The sequence below is a fragment of the Chiloscyllium plagiosum genome, unplaced genomic scaffold (assembly GCF_037043375.1).
Source record: "Chiloscyllium plagiosum isolate Xiang-an unplaced genomic scaffold, Cpla_swu_hap1 HiC_scaffold_1, whole genome shotgun sequence".
NCBI lineage: Eukaryota > Metazoa > Chordata > Chondrichthyes > Orectolobiformes > Hemiscylliidae > Chiloscyllium > Chiloscyllium plagiosum.
Window position 1 is genome coordinate 113078993 of NW_028270139.1, and position 22165 is coordinate 113101157.

The 22165-nt window shown below is 39.4% G+C and overlaps 1 protein-coding gene across 5 annotated transcripts in view; it reads left to right on the forward strand.

Moving 5' to 3' along the window:
* kiaa1328 (KIAA1328 ortholog) overlaps positions 1–22165 on the forward strand; it is a 173667-nt gene that overhangs the window by 57978 nt on the left and 93524 nt on the right. The window lies entirely within an intron of this gene.

The window sequence follows — 22165 nt, forward strand, 5'->3', positions numbered from 1 at the left end:
CTCCTAATCTGAACATCTTTGGACTGTGGGAGGAAACTGGAGCACCCGGAGGAAACCCACACAGACCCGTGGAAAATATGCACATAGACAGTTGCCCAAGGCTGGAATTCACCCTGGGTCCCTGATGCTGTGAGACAGTAGTGCTAACCACTAAGCCATTACATTCCCCATTTTTAAAAAAATTATTAATTCTGTTCTTAAAGCCATACTTGCATTGAAAAAGAAAGTAACAGTTTTGCTGGTCCAGAAAATGACTAGTCCAATTTAGTATTGATTGCATAAAATAATGGGAGTAGGAGAGGTTTCTGCCAAAGGACCTCTTTACTTTAGATAATTTTCAACTGAGTGACCATCTTAACCTTTCTTAAATGGGCGGGTTGGACTGCGGTGGTGTTGGTGAAACAGTGTTGTACCCACATCAAAAGGATGTTTCTTCCTTCATCTGCATACTTCAACTACATCCATTCTTGAAGTATCTCAGGTTTAATGCTTGATTGGCAGTGGAATATAAACCCATTGTCTTAGGCTCCAGTTTCCCATTAGTGACCTGCCAGAAATGGTTATTTATATCTGAAAGGGGTCAAGTCGAATAGTCACATATAAGGGCCAAATACCTTGAGAAAGGTTCATCTTTGTATGTATAACAGTATATAAATCTTAAATGGAACAAGAAGAGACAAATTGGGAAAGTAGGAAAATTTTATATTTTTTCTTTTGATATTTTAATGAGATTTTTATGAACCACCTAGGTAATGTACAGCAGATGATTATTGAGGTTAAAAAAACAAATTTTAAATGGTTCCTTACTGTGTTTGTGTTTCATATGCCTGTAAAAATAACTTTGCCTTTTAAGTAAGGAAACCATTCACAGTGGGATGCTAAGATGCAGTTTGTTACAATTATTTAAGCAATAAGAGTTTGTCTTATTTAATACGACTCTGAAACATGTAATTTAATAAAGTAGCCTGTGTTATACAAAGATTTCCATTGAATTTTGGTATGTTTGTCATTTCCTATTGTTTCAGTATTATCAGATAGTTACAATAAATTTTAGACTTTAAAAGTTATTATACTTCGACAAATCAATTAATAAATAGTTTTGATTGTCTTGCATATTGTTTTTCTCTATTCATTTTATATTTAGCAGGTTTCACACTTAGTACATGAATATCATGTGGCTAGATTTACACATGGTCATCTTGTGATTACCATTGTACATTTCATTGTTGTAATTAGGTTTCTTTCATGTCGGATATTATTCCAACTGCTTCATGTTGGCCAGTCGGTCTTTCTTCTAAAATGGTGCTTGCTCAGTTTCGATGCTTTAATTAGATTAAAGGTCCCTTTTGCATTTGAAAACTATACAACTGTAACATAAATTGCTGACCATCTGGAGTTTAAAGATAATTAAAATGTGCATAAAGTTTACAACAGAAGCAAGATAGATTTGCTTTGTTGTATTGTTTCGCTATTCTATATGATTACTCAATTGAGACGGGGATAAATTAACTACTTTAGTTTATCTTGTAGTTGTTACTCAAGTGGACAAAATGTAGTTTCTTCCATTGTGTTAACAACATGTCTTATATTAGTAATCAGGAATATAAAAGCAAATCAGTGTTATTCAGATGAACTGCCTGAATGGCCATGGATGTAATCTCCGTATAACAGAGCGGTGATTTTGTATAATGCTATGTAAAATTCATTTTGCTTTTAATCTCTTGCAAAATCAATATTTCCTATAGTGACGATTATCACATTGGAAAAAGAGAGAAATTCCTCTTGTATTTCAATTCAGGTTGTCCATGAGGTTCAATTAATCTCATTCTATTTCCAATGTAATGAGCTTTAATATTTCCAAGCTAAGATGCAACTGGTTGGGTTAGCCTTTTAAAGTTTTTATTGACTCCATTTATTTGAGCTATCACTGCAAATGATGAAGGTTGAGAAGACTGCGCCTTTCTCCTCTTCTAAGCTGAAAGAGTTTGTTGGTGGACTATGACTTTCTGATTAAATCTTGTGATGTGACCATCATTGGAAAAGTCAGCATTTTTTGCTCATTCCCAATTACCCTTGAGCACCTTGTATTGAGCTACCTTCTTGAACTGTTGCAGTCCCTGTGTTCGAGAGATTGTTCCAGAATTTTGACTTGGCAGTTGTGAAGGAATGATGATGATAAATTCCAAGTCAGGATGCTGAGAGATTTAAAGGGAAATTAATTCAGATTAACATCTTGTGAAGAAAATGAATTTTAAAAATGCTGTATTTGGTAATATTTGATGTAGCTGAATTACTGAGAAAGAAGGTCTTAATATTGATTCCTATATGCCGATATATCCTTGAGCTCAGCCACGTGTAGTTAGCAATAGAAAAAAGGAAAATCAGCAAGTATGGCAGTATCAGTGGAGAGTGAAACAGAGTTAGTGTTATGAGTCTGTTTTAACTGTTCAGCGGACAGCACCTTTCAAACTCACTCGCTACCATTACAAGAGCAATAAATACTTGAACACCACCACCTGCAAGTTCCCCTCCAAACCACACACCATCTTGATTTAGAAATATATTGCCATTCCTTTAGTGTTCCTGATTCAAAATTTTGCACTTCACTTCCTAAAGGCATTGTGGGTGTACCAACATCAAATCGACTGCAGCAGGTTGAGAATGCAGTTCACTAGTACCTTCTCAAAAGGCAAATCCTTTTAGCCTCGCTTGTTTGTCTAATCTCTTCAGAAGAGCAAATCACCCAGTATCACTCCCCACCTTTTCCCCATAGGCCGACAAACATTCTGTACAGTTACTATTCAATTCTCTTGCCATAATTACATTTGCCTTCATAACCTCAGGCATCATAATTGGCTGCTGCATAAAAAGGCTTTATCTCTTACTGCAAATTTGTCCATCAAACTTAAAACCTCATAAGGCAATATGATGTTGGAGCAGAACAGTGTTTCAATAAGTCCCTTGAAGACTGATAATTTTTTCAAATAATTCAAACTTCCAGTGAATAGCTGCAAATGCAGGTGACAAGATTTGAAGACAAGACCGAAATGTAGGAATAGACTATTTGGCTCATCAAGTCTCCACTGCCATTCCATGAGATCATGGCTGATAATCCTCAAGTCCACTGTCCTGTCTTTTCCCTATAACCCTGGATTCCTTCACTGATTGATTAAAATCAGTCTGTCACAGCCTTGAATATACTTAATGACCCAGCCTCAACATTTATTTGTTGTAAGGAATTCCACAGTTTTACTGCCCTCCCTAGAGAAGAAACTCCTCTTCATCTCTATCTTAAATGAGTGACTACTTACTCTATGATCAAGCCCTCTGGTCCATCACTCTTCCACAAGGGGCAATAATTCTGCACATCGAGCCTAACAAGCCCCTTAAGTCTCGTACATTTGAACAAAGCTGCCTGTCATTTTTCTAAACTCCAATGAGTATAGGCCCAACCTAGTCAACCTTTTCTCAAGAAAATCCATCCATAACCAGAATCAGCCTAGTAAACCATTGCCTCCGATATAAGCACATTTCAATTGGTAAGTTCTGATTTGTGCCTTGTTTAGTTTTTGCAAGTCTTCTCTCTTTTTTTCTGTTCCATTCCCTTGGAAATCAAGGCAAACATTCCATTTCCCTTTCTGAATACTTAATGAATTTCAATGCTAGATTTCTATGATATTTGCAGAAGGATTCCCAAATCTTTCACCATTTAAATAATATTCAGCTCCTGTTTTCTTTCCGCCGAGGTGCATATCCCTCTCCAGATTGTGCTATTGTGTGGTGTCACTACCACTTTCCTAAGGGCTCCTGGAACAGGTAGTAAGTGCTCGCCTCGCTAATGATGCCCGAGTCCCATGAGTGAATTTTTAAAAATATAAGAGGTTGTGAATGGTGGTGAATATTGTGGGCAAATGTTCCCACTTCTGACTTTATGATGGAAGGAAGGTCATTTAAGCAACTGTGGATGGTTAGGCCTGAGGAACTCCAGCAGATTCCTAGAGATGAAATAACTAACGTCCAGCAAACACAGCCATTTTCCTATTTGCCAGGTATGACTCCTCCAGTGGAGAGTTTTCCCTTGATTAACTGGGGTTTTATTAGGGCTACTTGATGCTACACTTCGATCAAATGCAACCTTGATGTCAAGAGTTGTCACTCTCTCACCTGACCTCTGGAATTCAGCTCTTCTGTCCATATTTGAATCAAGGCTTTAATAAGGTCAGGAGCTCAGTATGCCCTGGCAAAACTCAAACTAGGTGCCTGTTGAGGGTTTAAACAAAGTATCCTCCTTACCCCAAACTCTGCCTTCTTTTAGTTAGAATCTATCCATGCTAACCTCTATCTTATTAAATAGCTTAATGTTTAATACCTTATCATACACTTTCTGCAAATTCAAATGTATTATATCCACTGCTTACCCTTCACCCACTTTATTTTTTCTTCTTGTTAAGGCATTGAAGGAGACACTTTTTCCCTTCCTTTCAGGAACTTGAGCTAGGCACCAGCGTTTGATTCTAGCATCTGGTGACTGTGCCTGTGTGGGGTTTGAACATAGAACATAGAACAATACAGCACAGAACAGGCCCTTCGGCCCACGATGTTGTGCCGAACATTTGTCCTAGCTTAAGCACCCATCCATGTACCTATCCAATTGCCGCTTAAAGGTCACCAAAGATTCTGACTCTACCACTCCCACAGGCAGCGCATTCCATGCCCCCACCACTCTCTGGGTAAAGAACCCACCCCTGACATCTCCCCTATACCTTCCACCCTTCACCTTAAATTTATGTCCCCTTGTAACACTCTGTTGTACCCGGGGAAAAAGTTTCTGACTGTCTACTCTATCTATTCCTCTGATCATCTTATAAACCTCTATCAAGTCACCCCTCATCCTTCGCCGTTCCAATGAGAAAAGGCCTAGCACTGTCAACCTATCCTCGTACGACCTATTCTCCATTCCAGGCAACATCCTGGTAAATCTTCTCTGCACCCTCTCCAAAGCTTCCACATCTTTCCTAAAGTGAGGCGACCAGAACTGCACACAGTACTCCAAATGTGGCCTAACCAAGGTCCTGTACAGTTGCAACATCACTTCACGACTCTTGAATTCAATCCCTCTGCTAATGAACGCTAATACACCATAGGCCTTCTTACAAGCTCTATCCACCTGAGTGGCAACTTTCAAAGACCTATGAACATAGACTCCAAGATCCCTCTGTTCCTCCACCTCACTAAGAACCCTACCGTTAACCCTGTATTCCGCATTCTTATTTGTCTTTCCAAAATGGGCAACCTCACACTTGACAGGGTTGAATTCCATCTGCCACTCCTCAGCCCAGCTCTGCATCATATCCAAGTCCCTTTGCAGCCGACAAGAACCCTCCTCACTATCCACAACTCCTCCAATCTTCGTATCATCTGCAAATTTACTGATCCACCCTTCGACTCCCTCATCCAAGTCATTAATAAAAATTACGAACAGCAGAGGACCCAGAACTGATCCCTGTGGAACTCCACTTGTAACTGGGCTCCAGGCTGAATATTTACCATCTACCACCACTCTCTGACTTCGACCGGTTAGCTAGTTTTCTATCCAATTGGCCAAATTTCCCTCTATCACATGCCTCCTGACTTTCCGCATAAGCCTACCATGGGGAACCTTATCAAATGCCTTACTAAAATCCATGTATACTACATCCACTGCTCTACCCTCATCCACATGCTTGGTCACCTCCTCAAAGAATTCAATAAGACTTGTAAGGCAAGACCTACCCTTCACAAATCCGTGCTGGCTGTCCCTAATCAAGCAGTGCCTTTCCAGATACTCATAAATCCTATCCCTCAGTACCCTTTCCATTACTTTACCTTCCACCGAAGTAAGACTAACTGGCCTATAATTCCCGGGGTTATCCCTATTCCCTTTTTTGAACAGGGGCACAACATTTGCCACTCTCCAGTCCCCTGGTACCACCCCCGTTGACAGTGAAGATGAAAAGATTGTTGCCAACGGTACTGCAATTTCCTCTCTTGCTTCCCACATAATCCTAGGAGATATCCCGTCAGGCCCGGGGGACTTGTCTATCCTCAAGTTGTTCAAAATGTCCAACACGTCTTCCTTCCTAACATGTATCTCCTCTAGCTTACCAGTCCGTTTCACACTCTCCTCTTCAACAATACGGTTCCTCTCATTCGTAAATACTGAAGAAAAGTACTCATTCAAGACCTCTCCTATCTCTTCCGACTCAATACACAGTCTCCCACTACTGTCCTTGATTGGACCTACCCTCGTTCTCGTCATTCTCATGTTTCTCACATATGCATAAAATGCCTTTGGGTTATCCTTGATCCTATCCGCCAGAGATTTTTCATGCCCTCTCTTGGCTCTCCTAATCCCTTTCTTCAGGTCCCTTCTGGCTATCCTGTATCCCTCCACTGCTCTGTCTGAACCCTGTTTCCTCAACCTTATGTAAGCCTCATTCTTCCTCTTTACAAGACATTCAACCTCCCTCGTCAACCAAGGTTCCCTCACACGACCATTTCTTTCCTGCCTGACCGGTACATACATATCAAGGACACGTCGTATCTGTTCCTTGAAAAAGTTCCACATTTCCACGACATCCTTCCCCGACAGCCTATGCTCCCAACTTATGCTCCTCAGATCCTGTCTTACAGCATCGTAATTACCCTTCCCCCAATTGTAAAACCTACCCTGTTGCACGCACCTATCTCTCTCCATAACCAAGGTGAAAGTCACAGAATTGGTCACCATCACCAAAATGTTCACCCACTAACAAGCCCATCACTTGTCCCGGTTCATTACCGAGTACCAAATCCAAAATGGCCTCTCCTCTGGTCGGACAATCTACATACTGTGTTAGAAAAGCTTCCTGGACACACTGCACAAACACCGCCCCATCCAATCTACTTGATCTAAAGAGCTTCCAATCAATATTTGGGAAGTTGAAATTGCCCATGACTACTACTCCCATGATGTATGGGTTTCCATTGGGTGCTCCAGTTTCCTTCCACAATCCAGAAATGCACAAGTTAGGTAGATTGGCCATGCCAAATTGCCCGTAGTGCCCAGGAATGTGTTGGCTAGGTGGATTAGCTATGGCAAATGATAAATGTTATGGGGGTAGGGTAGGGGGCTGAGTCTGGATGGAATGCTGTTTGGAGGGTTGGTGCACACTTGATGGGCCAAATGGCCTTTTTTCCACACTGATTTTAGGAAAGGGTGGAGAATTACTCTTGTTAATTAAAGATGATTCTAACACAATTGAGAGGGATAACATTCATTCAGGAAACCAGGATTTGAAACAGTCAAGAGTAGAGAGGATGAACAATCTTATGAAGTTGAAGGTGTGTACTGTACCTTTCTGCACTGAAAGCTTACCAGCACTTTTGTCACATTGACAAGATAACAGTCTGAGTGTTCTGGAAAATTTAAAACATGTAATACCTGAGTTGACTGATTAAATTCGAATTGTTGTCAAAACAACAATCAGTTTAAATTATGCCCTAGGATACTAAAACCCAATTGAGTTTTAATTTATTGTTTTGCCAACATTGAACCAATGAGATGATCTGATGTTGGGTATATAAGAAAGGCAGGCATTTTCTAAATCATGAGTAACTGCCATCTCGAGAGAGAGGGAGGGACCCAAAAGATTGAAACACACAATCAAAGGTACCTTTTTTCATATGAAACATCTTCACAGTAAAAAGAAAGAAAACAACCCCAGGGGATCTTCAGCCAAAAGAAGATAGATACTGAAGATGACAGCTGCTGTATGGTTTTGAAATTAAGGCGATGTAATTTAAATGTGTTTTGTTGGAACAGTATATTGTTATAGTGTTGGAGGCAGGTAATAAGCAGTTCAGAGAAAAAGGGGTTTAGAGTTGTGAATAGTTGTTTAACATTCACTTTTAGAGTTAAGGAATAAATTGATATTATTTTCTTTAAATAGTGGAATCTGGGAAATTCTCTGTCACTCATATTTTAACAGATTATGAGGTGAGGTGAACTTTTCTGGGTGTTTGGTTTAACTAACAGAGGGGTTCACTGCCGTGTCATAACAATGATTATGACAAAAGATGACTTATGGGAGTTGTGTTCAGGCTCCCAAACAGTAACCATATGGTAGAAGAGAGAAGAAATAGGAAAGACAAGTAGGAAACAAAAACAGAAATTGCTGGAAAATCTCAGCAGGTCTGGCAGCATCTGTAGAGAAAGCAGAGTTCATGTTTTGGGTCCAGTGTCCCTTCAGAACTAGGAGAACCTTGTTAGAGTTGGCCAAAAATATGAAAAGGTTGCTTCAGTTATTTTTGGGGGAAAAAAAGAGTTAACAAAGGAAATGTTTGTCTGATAGAAAGAGGGTCTGGGCAATTAATAATGGAGAAAGAAGAGAAAACAGATTAACTAAACAGATATGTTGTGCCAATCTTCACTAGAGAAGAAATAGTAGCATCCCAGAAACAGCTGTAACTCAGGAATTGAAAGGGAGGGAGGAACTCAAGGAAATTACAATTACAATTACAATTACCAAGTAAGTAGAGTAATGTTTTGGAAGTGCGAGTTGACCAGCCGTGGTTTGTACCGCCAGCATTTTAATGCTTCTGAATGTGTGCATTTTAATAAAAGATGTCTTACTAAACCAATATGTAATGCTTAAAATAATTGGTTCAGATATTTATTGGAAATCTGTAGCACCGGAACAGATACAGGATTAAATACTTTCCTTGTTCATATAATTGCTACAACCTTGGATATAATCTTTGTTGCTTTGTGATTCTCTGGCTAATCATAAACCAAGAGGAACACTGGATCCCAAAGACTTTGTTCAAGTATTTATAGGAAGCAAGAGGAGATCAAATAGTTTAATTTAACTAATATTTAAATGAGTAAGTAGACAATGCATACGTGCATCTAGGATTAACCATTTATTAAAATTAAAGAAAAAATACATATCAAAATAATGGCCAGGTACAAGAGTAATGAGCTAAAAACAGAGATGTGCAGTTTGACTTGCTGCCAATGTACTGGTGCCATCTGTGCAATTTGCAAGCTAGGTAGTCATATCAGAGAGTGAATTAATATGCAGTTAACATCTGCAAAAAAGGATTTTGCTATCTGAAGATCATTGAGATACATCACATTCGCAGGAAGTGTGAATAAGCATACAGGTGTTGTGGCAGGTTATTAATTATGAAATTACATGCTGCAGTGGGCATAAAGGTAGATGAATGAACAAGCCATTTGTAAATTATGTATGCATGTTTCACAGCAAGTTGCTTAGCGTTTTTCAGTTTCTTCTAGTTTGTAAGACACCAATTAGTGTTTACTTCTAAATAATTGAACAACTTTGATTTCCTCATCATTTCAGATCTGGTCATAATATACAAAGTGAGTTTTGAAAAACAGAAGGTGGTAGGGTGAAAACTTTTCATCTTGTGATGAGTGTAAAAGCAACATCATCCTTGCATCCATTTTGTAGAATCATTACTTCAGAGGAGGAGACCATTTAGCCCACTGAGATCATGCCAGTTGTCTGAAGAGAGTCCAGTCAATCAGACCCATTTTCCCACCTTATCCCTGTAAGTCATTCAAGTTTCTTTCAAAATCTTTCACAATTTCACTGGCACCATTTTCATAAGCAGCAAGTTCCATGTTGTTACCACTTGCTGTGTAAAATAGTTCTTCTTCACTTCCTCAGTTTTGGATGTCTTGTCCAAAGCATTGAATTTGTCCCCGTTCTCTCCCCCCCCCCCCCCCTCTTTATATGAAATGGGAACCTCATTATTTATAGGAGATAATGTTCAGAAAAATAGATATAAAGCTCTGTTTTTCATTTCTTGCTATATTTCCAATAAAAAATTAATCAATGAACATGTCAAAACAACTATGTGAGAACAGAATAGTTGCATAATACCATAAAACTGCACCCCCCCACCCCCCACCCCCGAGTAAAATAAGGATGTGAAATGTTTGAAATAATTAATACCAGGCCAGAATTAATGCTGACCTTGTATCAACTAATGGGCATGTTTTTCCATGATCATTTGGTGTCATGGTGTCAATTTGTGATGAGTGTAAAAGCAACATAGTTTTCCTTAATCAGTTTCCTTAATCTCCTTTCTACAAGGAAAATAACTCCACTTTTTCCTATCTGTTCTTGCTGATATGTAACTGAATTCCTTACTCTCAATGCGATCTAACCAGGGCTTTACACACTTTCAGCATGACTTCCCTGCTTTGATACTGAAAACCTCTTTATGAAGCTCAAGGTTCCATCCATTGTGCTGATTTCCATTTCAGTGTTTCAATGTAATTCATCAAAGCTCCTTCGACAACACTTTCCAAACCCACAACCACTTCGCTGTAGAAGGACAAGGGCAGTAGATACTTGGGGCCACCACCATTTGCAAGTTCCCCAAGTCTTTCAAATGCCAGGCTATGACCATCACCATTAAGAGACAATTTAATCACTGCCCCTTGACATTCAAAGGACAAGGGCAGCAAATACATTAGAACACCACCATTTTTAATTTCACTTCCAAGTCACTCACCATCCTGACTGGGAAACCTATCACTGTTCCTTCACTGTTGCTGTGTCAAAATCCTAGAATTCCTCCCTAATGAGGTTGTGAATTTACCTACAGCACGTGGACTGTGGTGGTTCAAGAAAGTATCTCACCACCATCTCATCACAATACCTACATCCCATGAGTGAATTAAGAAAAAGTGCCTCTTGACTGTCCATTATAATAGTCTGTTTTATAGTGGATTTTGGGACTATTTCTATATATTTAAAAAAAAGTCAAGCAACTAATGGTCCCAGTACTGACCTTTGGGTACACCAATGTCTGCCATCATGACATCTAAGCAACAACCATTTCTCAGAACTCCTCGATCTTAATTCAGTTTATTAGCCAAGCTGACATTGACCCTTGTATTCCATAACCTTCAATATTCTTAACCAGCCTTTTATCTGTTACTTTGAAAAATTCTTCCTTAAACCCCACATTAAAAACATCCAATAATGTCTTTCATTATTCTTTTTGTTATTAGCTACAAGGAATGGTCTGTTTCCTTCTTTGAATCAGGGTGTCACTTTTGTTCAATCCTTGGGCACGTCTCTTGCATCGAGCAAAGGGTTGATTATAACAAGCCCTTCCATTGTTTTCACTCCTGTTTCTTTTACCAAACTGGGATGCAAGCCCATAATAGGTGGTGCAACTTTCCACTATAAGAATAGACAACCTTTTCATTCCATCCTTTGTATCAATTTTCACCCTATCCATTACATCTGGCATCTCTTATTCTACTGATATATTGTCAATATTGTTACTTAGTAAATGCTGATAAAATGTATCATTCAAAATTTTAAACTTGCTGTGCACCCCCAAGCATATAACACCGCTTTGTCTCTCTAATGTCCTAATCTTAACTCTAATTATTAACATGTCCATCAAAAACTTTCAAAAGATTCTGTTCTGAATGTGTAATGTTTTGCCAAAATTGACTTATCTTTCGCAAGACAACGAGGTGAATTTTTTGTGTGATGTAAATCAGGCAACTGGTTATCTGTTCTGGCTGCCTGATGTTGATGGGAAGCCTGTGCAGAATTCATAATATGGCTTAATTAAAATGAAGCTCGCAAGTTGGCAGAGCTAAATTGTGCTCCCAAAAGCAACTTGCCAATTGGAAAGGTGGGAAATTCAGCAGGATAGACACTGTTTAAAAGCATACTGCAGCATTTTAAAGGGGAGGGGGGGGTCATATTTTAATGGCAGATGTTTTAATGTATCCTGGAGCAGCAAGGGGTTTGAATTCAGTTGACGTTTCCAGAGGTTCTGTTGCAGTGATGCAGGTGGTCATAGGACATGTCCATCAATTACTGAAGTATGTCTCGATATTGATTAGCCACTTCTACCTTTTACTTTTTTTCCAGTTGATAGAACTCACCAAAGAAAAGAAATTAAGGTTACAAACATCATTGGAGTAACAAAAAAACAATAAGACCCTTCCATGGGAAATATGCATGAGAGAGAAAAAGTGAGGAATATTGTACTTATGCTAACAGTAAAAGAAAGATTTAGCTCAACATCGTAAAGGGTGAGGGGAGCGGGACAGGGTACCATGAAAATGTGTGGACCGTGGAATACCTCTTAGTGCACCCCCTACAAGTTTCTTGATCCAACTCCGTATGCACATTTTGTGTCTCTGCCCCATAGAAGTGTGAATGCACATTGACAGTAAGCCATCTTTAACCCACCATGTTTTTCTATTTAGAAAGTGCAGTCTGCATCATTAGGTCAGATTTCATAAGCATCCTAATGAAGGGCAAAATGTTGAAGAATCAAGTGACTCTATTTTGACTTCAGTCAAAACACAATGAGAAAACAAGTGACACATTCCAGTCAGCTGCATTCTTGTTTTTCAAACTACACAATAGAATTACACAATGAATCAGCTATTTAGAATTTAAAGGAAGGGAAAAACAAACTTCCTACTGTGTGCATACGATCTTTGGGTTTATGAATTGATAATGAAAGACTGCAGATGCTATCTTATTAATGACAATCTTAATAATGTCAAAAATCACATGACACTGGCTCATAGTCTGAGTTTATTTGAAACTGCAAACTTTCAGAGCTTCCCCTCCTTCCTTGAACAGCTAGTGGGAGGGAATACATGGGATCCAGAATGTATAAGTAAAAGATCAAAGCGTCATACAATATATGTGAATATATTGAACAAACCTAGATGGCTATGAGGTCTTTAATCAGTTAGAATGGTGGTACAGATTTCGATTGATTGATATCTAAATCCCAGAATTTCTTTCAAGTCACTGCCTCAAGATAACTTCAGAATAAAGGTAAAAGTCAAACAACATGATGCTATAGTCAAACAGGTTTATTTGGAACAACTAGCTTTCAGACCGCCACTCCTTCACGTAACTAGTGGGGAAGGATCATAAGACACAGAATTTTGAGCAACAGATCACAGTATTATGCAATTAAAGCAATATATTGAACAAACCTCGAATTCTGTTAAGCCTTTCGTCTTTTAGATGGTTTGCAGGTTTCGGTCCATTAATACGTAAATCTCAAAACTTTAAGTCACATTCTCGAGATAACTTAAGGGTTTATGTAAAAAAAGTGACATCTCAGCTCAGACAATGTATTAAAGGTGTGAGGATAGAGTCTGTTTGTATCCCAATCTTGAGTCACACTGGTTCTGTTTCTAAAGTGTGAATTTATAAAATGTTATATGGATTGACTGCCTGCAGATTGTGTGTTTTTGAGTGAAAATAGAATGTATCTGCAAATACAATTCTGCAAATGCAAATTCACCCCATAGATTTGAGTGTTTGTGTGCCTGTGAGGGGGAGAGAGAGAGATTGTGCATGTGTGTATGCATGCATGTGCTTGATAGAGTGTGTGCCTGAGTATAACAGATTATAAACCTGTGAGAGGGTGCGTGCATGGGTGAGAGTGTGGGGGTTGAATGTGTGTGTATGAGAGAGGGTCTGTGTGAGTAGATTTTGTGTGTGTGTGTTTATATAAAAGTGTATTGTGTGTTGGGGTCACTTGTAGTATGACATGAACCCAAGGTCCTGGTTGAGGCTAGCTTCATGGGTACCAGATTTGGCTATCAGCCTCTGCTCAGCCACTTGGCGTTGTTGCATATCCCGAAGTCTGCCTTGAAGGATGGTCACCCGAAGATTTGAGGCTGAATGTCCCATCTACTGGGAGGGAACACGCCTGTCTGGTGAGAATAGCATGGTGTCCATTCATCTATTATCATAGCATCTGCTTGGTCTTGCCAATGTACCATGCCTCTGGGCATCCTTGCATGAGATGGACAATGTTGGCTGAGTCACATGAGTACTTGCAGCATACAGGGTGGGTTGTGTCCCTACGTGTAATGGTGGTATCCATGTTGACACTCTAACACGTCTTGCAGTGGTTGCCATGACGGTTATACAGGGTTGTGGTCGATGTTGTCCTGAAGGCTGGGTAGTTTGCTGCGAACAATGCTCTGTCCAAGATTTGGCAGTTGTTTAGAGGCGAGAAGTGGAGGCATGCAGAAGGTCTTCGCGAGGTGCTCATCCTCATCGATAATGTGTTGCAGGCTGTGAAGAGCATGGAGTAGTTTGTCCACTCCTGCAAAGTACTGGACAACAAAGAGTACCCTATCAGTTGCATCCCCTGTTTGTCTCCTGAGGAGGTCATTACAGTTTCTCGCTATGGCACGTCGGAACTGGCGATCAATGAGTTGAGCATCGTACCCTGTTGTTATGAGGGCGTCCTTCAGCACCCTCAGGTGTCAGTCGTGTTCCTCCTCATCTGAACAGACCCTGTGTATGTGTAAAACCAGTTCGAGAGTGAGTGCACGCATGGGCACACACACCCACTCTCTGTCTCTCCCCCTCTCTCTCCCCTACATGCACACAAATCTGTGGGGTGAATTTGCATTTGCAGATTATATTTGCAGAAACATTCCAACTGTAGACAATCAGTTAATGTGGCATTTTATAAATTCCTACTTTGTATTTGTCAGATTGTTTGTGTTAATTCCAAACAAACTTGACACATGGCCTCACATCTAAAATACATTGTCTGACCAGAGGTGTCACCTTTTATTCTGCTAAAACCGGAAGTTATTTTGAGGCAGTGACTTGAAAGAAATTTGGGGATTTACATATTAATCAATCAAAACCTGCACCTCCATTCTAAATGATTAAAGACTTAATCTTGAACTTTTACTTATACATTGTGTCCGGTGTATTCTCTCTAACTAGCTACCTGAGGAAGGAGCAGGAGCTCCAAAAGCTTGCGGTTTCAAACAAAACCTGTTGGACTATAACCTAGTGGTGTGATTTTTGACTTTGTTCACCCCAGTCCAACAGCGGCACCTCCACATCATATCTTAGTAATGATGTGGGAAGGTCGCAGCAGCTAACAGAGTGATGCAATGCCTACTTTTTGATAGGGTGGTTTGTGTGTAGAATGAAATGCCAGAGGAAGTGGTAGATGCAGGTGCACTTAGAACATTTAAAAGATATTTGGATAGGTACATGAATAGAAAAGGTTTAGAGGAATATTGGCCAAATGTAGGCAAATGGGACTAGTTTAGTTTGAGAAACTTGGTTGGCATGGATGAGTTGGACCATTTCAGTGCTGTATGACTATTGTGAGAATGTAGTTAATTTTTGTCTCCAATGGGTGACAGATAACGCTGAATGGCCTACTTTTGCTCCTGTCTAGTGCTCCGTCATACATTGAGATCACGTGTCAACTTTATTTTCCTGCTTTTTCTCCATAACCCTGGATTCTGTCCGCCAATCAAAAATCTGTGAATATACTTAACCTAGCCTTTATAGACCTCTGTGTTGAAGAAATTCATAAACTTCTTTGCAAATAAACACATGGTTCACAGAGTGAGCAACTATGATGAACATTGGCTCCAATGCCAGCAGGTCTTCCCCTAGTTAAGGGGACCAAAGCTTTTTTTAATTCACTTATGCGAAGAGGGTGCTGTTGACTAGCATTTATTGCTGGTTCCTAGTTGACCATAATTCCTAAGCATAGTTTCCAGCTGTTCATAGTGTTCTAGTTGTAGTATTAACTAGTGCCTTGTATAAGTTTAGCAAGGCCTCCATATTTCATACTCTATTCACTTTGAAATGAAGCCCAACATTCTATTTGCCTTCCCTATTATCTGTCGAACACCAGTGCTAGCTTTTTCATGATTCCCTTCAGCAAGCTGTGTAGCTTTAACCCTGGGCCCGGGGAGGCAAGTTTTCTGGAATCTTGTCTGTAGCCTCTGGAGCACGCTGTCTCTACTCTTCACATCATTATTGCTCTTCCTTGCTCACATCACTGCCTACTCCCAACGTGGGTTCAAAGCTCACCATGGGAAATGTGAATTCAATAAAACAAAGTGGAATAAAAAGCTTACCAGATGGCAACCATTAACCGCTGTTGATTATTGTAAAATAAAACCTATCTGGTTTGTTGATATCCTTTAGGGAAGGAAATCTGCTATCCTTGGAGAAAGTGAGGTCTGCATATGCTGGAGATCAGAGTCGAAGAGTGTGGTGCTGGAAAAACACAGCTGGTCAGACAGCATCCGAGGAGCAGGAGAATCAACATTTCAGGCATAAGCTTTCAGCTGTGCTTTTCCAGTACCACACATCCTTACCTACCTAGTGTGGTGCACATCAAAGTGGACCCCTAGCAATTTCTTTGATTCTTAATCGCCAAGAAGGCTGGTCTAGCCTGCGACACCTACATGACAGAATCTCTATTTATCTCTCCTTTAGCTTAATTTCAGAGTTCATTTTGAGCCAGCATAATTGCCCTATTTCAATGTGAACACCCCGCTTTCTTTTAAACTCTAGACATTATTTGTTCAGTACAACCCTTCCATCTGAGGAGTCAATCGAATGAACCTTCACTGTTCCAAATCCAAGGCAACTGCACATTCTCTAAGAATTTAGGTAATGTTACGATCCCACCTGATGGCAACACTGGGTAAGTCAGACCCCAGAATGAAACTGGCTTGATAGGATGTATTTACATTTTGAGTTGATTAATTCAGTATTATTCATGAAAACATCTTCACACGCACTTCCAAATGATCTTTAACAACAGAATGCAAGTTTAATACAGAAAGTAAAAATCAAATCTCTTTCTCTCTCTTTAAATACAAGACACAGATCTTAATACAACGTCAAAATAAAGTTTCAACCTGTTCCTCAACATGATCTGTTTGAGACTAAATTCTGGAGAAATATCATGTTTATCTCCACTTTCAAACTGTTCACTTAACTGATACTTTTCAGTTTCTTTCTCTTGAACTGTAGAGACAATTGTATGCTGGTATGAACCTCACATTTCTGAACACATAAATTACTACAGTTCTATGAACTGGAAGATGTCTATCAAAATTCTAAAACAAAATGAAAAACTGCAGGTGCTGGAAATCTTAAACAAAAATAGAAATTGTTGAAGAAAGTCAACAGGTCTGGCAGCATCTGTGGAGAGAAAGCGGAGTTAACGTTTTGGTCCAGTGAATTTTTCTTCATTACCACCTCCTCTTTCAGTTTCTTTGATTTTCTTCCTGAGAGTTGGTGAGATATTTCTTAATATCTTGTTCCACATTCTTTTCCACTGGCATAACTGCTTGGAAGTTTTAGATTAGATTAGATTAGATTACAGTGTGGAAACAGGCCCTTCGGCCCAACAAGTCCACACCGACCCGCCGAAGCGAAACCCACCCATACCCCTACATTTACCCCTTACCTAACACTATGGGCAATTTAGTATGGCCAATTCACCTAACCCTGCACATCTTTGGACTGTGGGAGGAAACCGGAGCACCCGGAGGAAACCCACGCAGACACTGGGAGAACGTGCAAACTCCACACAGTCAGTCGCCTGAGGCGGGAATTGAACCCGGGTCTCTGGCGCTGTGAGGCAGCAGTGCTAACCACTGTGCCACCGTGCCGCCCGTGATGGGCTTGATGTGTGAAATTTATGCTATGCGAGCTGGAGCATTTGGTGTTCTATGTCTGTAAGTTAATTGCTTTCTGTGAACTAACGTGCAACAAAGAAAGCTTTTTTTAGAGAAACAGGGCCATTGGGTAAACTTGAAATTAATGTACTTTTAATACTGTTATGCTCCCCTTCTGTCTCCATCTCCAAAATATGCATACAATTAGCAGTGTCTTTTACCGTTTGAAATTTATCATTTATTTGGAGGTTTTAGGAGTAGTCTGAGTAGATTGTGGATAAATGTGCTATACAGTCTGAGAGTGAATTCTCCGACTTAGAAATAATAAAACTAAAATTTATAATGGTACTAAGGTTTTCTACACTTTTCAGGTGAGTTGAAAGCCATTGTATCTCGCTGAACCCATTAGCTCACTTGAACCTGATAGATATACCATAGTTGTTGCTGAGAGATTGCATCTTTAATAGCAGTGATTGATGAAATGCAGCATAAACAGATGTTTTAAATAATTTAAAATACATTTTTCAGTCAATTTTGCAGGATTCATGGTAAAAATTAGAAAACTTCCAAGATTGTGAAATATATTGAAAAGAACATTTGTTTTTCTGTGATGGTTGTAGAAGAATTCATGATGCACCCTTTATCACTAGAGGAAATTATTTCTTTGGCAGTAATTGTTGCTGTTTTCTCACTTATATAAAAGATATTATTTAGGTTGACCCAGTTTATTATTATTTTAGTTTGTAAGATTAGACCTTTATTTGCAAAGGTTAATTGAAAAGTATCATAACTAACTTTGAGAGATTATTTATATGAAATTAAATTTAAGAAGTTGGGGCTTGAAGTTATATTTTGTTGCTTTTATAATTTTCCAATAGCAATATGCAATTATTAGCTTTGTGTATAATTTCCATTCAAACAAAAAATATGTGATGGCTTATCAATATAGTTCAGTCACAAAAATAATAATTTAACTTATAAAGCTATAAATGAGCAGAAATTGTTTTTTGCTTTTTATATCCAGTAATAAGTTAACTTGCAGTAAATTGTCATGCTTGACAATTGATGTGATACTCTGAATTTCCATTATATTGTTCATGTTAAGTCATGCTGTGCCACTTCAGTAAATTGATCAGGTGTCATGCTGGCTAGTGACATGATTTGTAGCTTCTGAGATTATTATGCAAATTAAGTGACGCATTTACTCCTGGTTAACCTGTTCGAGGATATAACATTCACACTCAGTATATTTATACGTTGTGTCCTTGTGTGGGAGGACACTTTTAAAACAATGGTTCATAACTTGATGAGCTCTGCTTCTCAGGTGTGTTGTTGAGCAGCATTGTTAATAAGATAAAGATGTTTCAATGAATCCATGTTTTGTTAATAGAATCATAGAGCATGGAAACAAGCCCTTCGATCCAATTCGTGCGCACCAGCCGGACAGCCCAGTCTGACTTGGTCTCTTTTGCCAGCTTTTGAACCATATCCCTTCTAGTCCTTTTCTATTCATGTACCTATCCAGATGCCTTTTAAATGTTGTATTTGGACCACCTCTACCACTTCTGGCAGCTCGTTCCAAACATGCACCATCCTCTGCATGGAAAAAGTTACCCCTCTGATCCTTTTTAAATCTTTCCCCTCTCACCTTAAACCTGTGCCCTCTAGCTTTGGACTCCCCCACCTGAAGAAAAAGACCTTGGCAATTCACCCTATCCATGCCCTTCATGATTTTATAAATGCCTGTGAGTTCATTCCTCAGCTTCTGAAGCTCCAAGGAAAAGAGCCCCAGACTACTCAGCCTCTCACTATAACTTAAATCCTCCAGTCCTGGCAATATCCTTGTAAATCTTTTCTGCATCCTCTCAAGTTTAACAACATCCTTTCTATAGAGAGGCAACCAAAATTGTATGCAGTATTCTACAAGTGTCCTCACCAATGTCTTGTACAGCTGTTGCATGGCATTTGCAAAAACTTTGAAACAGGTAATCAACAATGCTGCGCTGTAATTAAATTTTGAATTTTTAAATATTTCTTTATGTACAAATAAAACTTGTGGTTCAAATAGTTTTATATACATGTGAAAAGGGAAGAGTAAAATTATCTAATTTTGGGTTTTTTGTCAGTTATAATTAATTTCAAGTCTGCATGCTAATTTGTTGTATATCTAAATGAATTAAACTATTATAATGTGTTTTAATTGCCGTTTTGATAAATTGTTTTTTAATGGATAGCTGATCTCCTTGAAAGTTGATAAATCACCAGAAATAGATAGATTGCATCCTATCCTGTTAAAGGAAACCAGGGTGGAAGTAACTAATGTTATGAGGATCATTTTCCAATTCTGACGAGCTGCAGACAATGTGCCAGAGGATTGGAGATTTAGGAACATGGTGCAATTGTTTTGAAAAGGGTGTGAGTGATAGACCAAATAATTATATGCTGGCCAGCCTAACTAAGAGGGGAAGGTGATGGCTAGTGGTATTATTGCTCGATGATTAATCCAGGGACCCAGATAATGTTCTGGAGACAGGTTTGAATACTACCATGGCAGATGGTGGAATTTGATTATAATAAAAATCTGGAATTCATTGTCTAATGACCAGGAAAACATTGTCGGAAAATCCAATCTGCTTCAAGCATATCCTTGGGAATCTGCCAGCCTTGCTTGGTTGGCCTCCATGTAACTCCAGAACCACAGCAATGATAACTCTTAACTGCCCTCTGGAATGATGGCTGAGCCAGTGATGTCCATATCCTGTGAATGTATTAAAAATAACTTAGGTAGTGGACATTTTCTTAGATTCAATTCTGAGAGAGAGGATAAAGTATCTCTTAGACATAGATTAATCAGGGATGTTCTGCATGGTTACCTATCACATTTCCAACGCCCCTCCTCCAAGTCCCTCCTCCCTACCTTTTATCTTCTCCTGCTGAACACTCTCTGCTCATTCCTGAAGAAGGGCCTGTGCCCGAAACGTCGAATCTCCTGTTCCCTGGATGCTGCCTGACCTGCTGTGCTGTTCCAGCAATAAAGTTTCAACTAAGGAAAGTCCATGTATTACTAAATTTTTGAGGAATTAACAACTGGGATTCATAGGGGCTTGTTGTTGACATAGATTTTAGTAAAGTATTTGACTAGCTTCCACGTGGCAGACTAGTCAGAAAAGTGAACGCCCATGGAATACAGGGGAATGTGGTGAAGAGGATCCAAAATCAGTGATAAAGCTAAGCATAATGGTTGACAGATGTTTTTGCAAATGCGAAATGGTTTCCAGTGATGTTCCTCAGGGCTTTGTGTTGGGTCCCTTATTTATGTATATATATAAAATAGTGTCTAATGGTGGCTTCAACTTCTGTCACATTAAGTGGGAGACTAAGATCATCTTTGATAGGGTGTTGGGGGATTTCCTCAAACATGGTGTTGGCGATAATATATTAGCATGGATAGAAGATTGGCTAACTAATAGAAGACAGATAGTTGTGATAAGGGGGACATTTTCAGGATGGCAATTTGTAATTAGTGCGTCACAGGGATCAGAACTGGGCCACAATTATTTACAGTTATGACTTGGATGGGGCAAGTGAAAGTAATATAGCCATGTTTGCAGATGACACAAAAATAGGTGGAAAGGCAAGAGAACTATAGAATTAGTACATGAATCATCAAAAGCTACCGTCCATGTTTAGTGAGTAATAGGGACTGCTAGAGGAAGCGGTAGATGTAGGTGTAGTTACACATTTAAAAGACATTTGATAGGGACATCAATAGGAAAGGTTCAGAGAGAAAAGGGCCAAACCCAGGCAGGTTTACTTTGGGAAACTTAGTCAACCTAGATGAGTTAGATCAATGGATCTGTTTCTGTGCTGTAGGACTCTATATATGAATGGTTTGGCTTTAAGTGTGGGATGCTTGATTAGGAAGTTTGCAGATGACTCAAAAATTGGCAGTGAAGAGGATAGCTTCTGACTCAAATTATATAATGGTTTGGTTGAGTGGTCAAAAAAGTGGCAAATGGAATTCAATTTGGAGAAATTGGGGGTAATGCATTTGGGGTGGGCAAATGGAGGGCTAGGGAATATAAGTGAATGGGGATGAGAGAAGAGGGGTGATATGAAAAGGCATAGAGGAAGTGAGAGACCTTAGAGTACACGTTCACAGATGCTTGATGGGAGTGGGATACTCATGCAGCCACCATTTAATCCATTGGCCACTACAAAACTGTGGTCTGCTTGGGGTACTGATGCCAGTTGGCACCTTAATGAGCCAAAGTGGCATATCGACACTAACTGCTGTATGTCCTGTGTCAGTTTGTTTTGCCATCCAACATGATGATGGAAGGTGTTTTGATGCTGGGAGATGGGAGCAGAGGTTCTCCTACATTTGAGTGGGCCTTGTCACCTGTTTCCCTCTGTGATGGGCTGCAATAAATCCAGCTGATTACTTTATTTTTGCATTCACAGCCTAATATGCTGATTACAACAAACTTTGTTTTGTTTATCAACTGGTACTCTGATTAACCAGCAAAAATTATATACCTCAAATACTGTGATTTACCATGATGTCTGAGTATTTATGGTGTAAATAGAGTATAACAGTAATGTGTCTACTTCCTACATCATGCTTCTGTTACTTAG